The sequence below is a fragment of the Hylaeus volcanicus genome, chromosome 9 (assembly GCF_026283585.1).
Source record: "Hylaeus volcanicus isolate JK05 chromosome 9, UHH_iyHylVolc1.0_haploid, whole genome shotgun sequence".
Lineage (NCBI taxonomy): Eukaryota > Metazoa > Arthropoda > Insecta > Hymenoptera > Colletidae > Hylaeus > Hylaeus volcanicus.
In genome coordinates, this window is record NC_071984.1 from 3494828 (window position 1) to 3497412 (window position 2585).

The 2585-nt window shown below is 40.1% G+C and overlaps 1 long non-coding RNA gene across 1 annotated transcript in view; it reads right to left on the reverse strand.

Moving 5' to 3' along the window:
• Positions 1-2206: 2206 nt before the first annotated feature.
• Positions 2207-2585, reverse strand: part of LOC128881892 (uncharacterized) — a 2470-nt gene continuing 2091 nt past the window's right edge. Inside the window, exon 4 of the long non-coding RNA XR_008458213.1 lies at positions 2207-2440. This is a non-coding gene — a long non-coding RNA (uncharacterized LOC128881892). The remainder of the gene's footprint in view (positions 2441-2585) is intronic.

Here is a 2585-nt window from a genome sequence, read left to right on the forward strand (position 1 = left end):
ATATAAGCTTACGTGATAACCAATGATATTTCCCAAAAATTTCTTGCTACAATAAGTTAATAAAAAAAGGGGCAGAAGTGCTCCTAAAGGGTTGCAGTTGGGGTCGTCGAAGTTCCTGCGCGGTGCAGCCTCTCCAGTTGATGCGATAATTGACTGGGAATTGGGGAAAAATGCTTACTGGGCTGGCGCGTGCAAGTCGTTGCACCAGGTCGATCTCTCGTCCAATGAAAGAGCTTAATGTTCAACAGTCCACGCCCAAAGTATGGCGAACGCTTTTCCTTCCCCTCTATTCTGCTTCGCGAACGTCTCTTCGCCTCGCCCGTTGATATCTCGTGTTCTTCGCGTGCGTTCACAATTAATCAATTAATTGGTTAACGGATACATACATATATACAGATATAATATATAATATACAACAGAATCTTTCTATTTTGCGCAATATTAATTCCGAGGAAAAGAATCAAAATTATAACTCTATAGTGGAGATTTAAAAAAAAAAATTTTACAGTATTTTGAGGAATACTTTGCAATTCAAGCTGAACATAATCCAATCCAATTACTTGGCTTCAAAATTAAAATATCATAAAACATCAGGTAACGTGATTCTTTTCAATCGTAAGAGTACTCGCTACATTTTTAATAAAAAGAAACCACGTTGACAGCATTGGAGACATTTCAATGAAATATATCAATGCATGCCTGTAAGTGATGTGTGCGCCACAATTCGCCAACCTTGGTCATCGTAACGGTGTTCCCATTAAATTCAGCGGCCCCGTGACCTTAAAATCCACCGATTCGATTCTAGGTAATGATTACTGGGCAAAACGACGATTGGCCAACGCGATTTCCAAACACGTCACCTGACCGCGATTGCATCATCCTCATTTACTCAAGAACATTACCAGGTCTTATCGGTGCATTCTTTACAAATTCGTAGCTCTGTTAATAATAAACATTTTGGATCGAAACTTTTTCTCCTTGTAGATCTCATGGAACCTTACAGAAAACATGTATAAAGTTTTTCTCTAAAGTGAAGAGCCTATTTTTTAAAAATGGAGGAGTGGCTTATTTGAGAATTCGCAAAGGTTGACCTCCATTGTAGAACTCATATTTCTCTTAATAAAGAATATTTTTGATTGAAACTTTTTTTCCTTGCAGATCTCATGGAACCTTACAGAAAACATGTATAAAGTTTTTCTCTAAAGTGAAAAGCCTATTTTTTAAAAATGGAGGAATGGCTTATTTGAGAATTCGCAAGGGTTGGCCTCCTTCCAGAACTCATATTTCTCTTAATAACGAATATTTTTGATTGAAACTTTTTTTTCTTGTAGATCTCATGGAACCTTACAGAAAACATATATAAAGTTTTTCTGTAAAGTGAAGAGCCTATTTTTTAAAAATGGAGGAATGGCTTATTTGAGAATTCGCAAGGGTTGGTCTCCTTCCAGAACTCATATTTCTTTTAATAAAGAATATTTTTGATTGAAACTTTTTTTTCTTGCAGATCTCATGGAACCTTACAGAAAACATGTATAAAGTTTTTCTCTAAACTGAAAAGCCAATTTTTAAAAAATGGAGGAATGACTACTTTGAGAATTCCCACGGCTTAGCCCCCTTCCATGGCTTGTAGCTGTCTTAACAATGAACATTTTGAACTAAAACTTTTTCTCCTTGCAGATCTCATGAAATCTTACAAAAAACGTATATAGAATTTTTCTCTAAACTTAAAATCCAATGTTTAAAAAATGAGAGTATAACTTTGTTTGGAAGAATTCTCAAGCCTTGCTCTTGCAAATCTAACCTACCGACATTCCCTTATCGGTTTACTTGAAATATGACGAAAGAACCAACTCCCCTTTTCTAATTTCTTCAATTCCCGTGGTGACCAAGGCAGAGCGAACCTGAGGATTCACTTCTGGCTTCGGCGGAGGCGGAGAAACGTCGCGGAATCGAGCGCGGGAGGGCGTCGATAAGCAGTGGGGTCCGCGAACGGCGTGACTCCGCCTACGCCCGCTTGGAAACGCTCGCTGGCACGGAACGGTCACGACCAGTATCAATCTTGGCTGGGTTTCCCTTACGGACGCGTGTTACTGGCGTCGCGGATCCTCTCTACGCTCGAACGCGCTGGAACGCTCGCGTAACGTCGCTCGAGCCGCGAAAAAAGTGTCGTGACGTCGCCATCGGAGTGCCAGAGGCCAAGGTAAACATTGGTTGCTCTATTTATCCCTCGACATCTACCGTCCGCCCGACTTACGCGTTTCAAACAGTGCTTGTTTCAAGAGTAATTAATTATTTAAAAAGTGTCGGTTGTTTGGCGACTCGTTTCAAAGGCAGTCGTGGGTCCAGGTCCTGTAGTAGGTCAGCAGTTGTTTGGGACTGTAGATGTGATCGTTCTTGGAAAGTGGCTGTAAGATCCAGGAACTGGCTTCGTTTCTCAGCTCTGAAAAATCAGGATTCGTGTTAACATATTAGTCATTCGAGGGAGTGCAGGGTGAATGTACTTATAGATTCCAAGGGAAAATGTTCTAGACTCTTATCAATTCAGTTGCTATAGAATTTAGAGTCTCGTAGCAACTTACTGATAC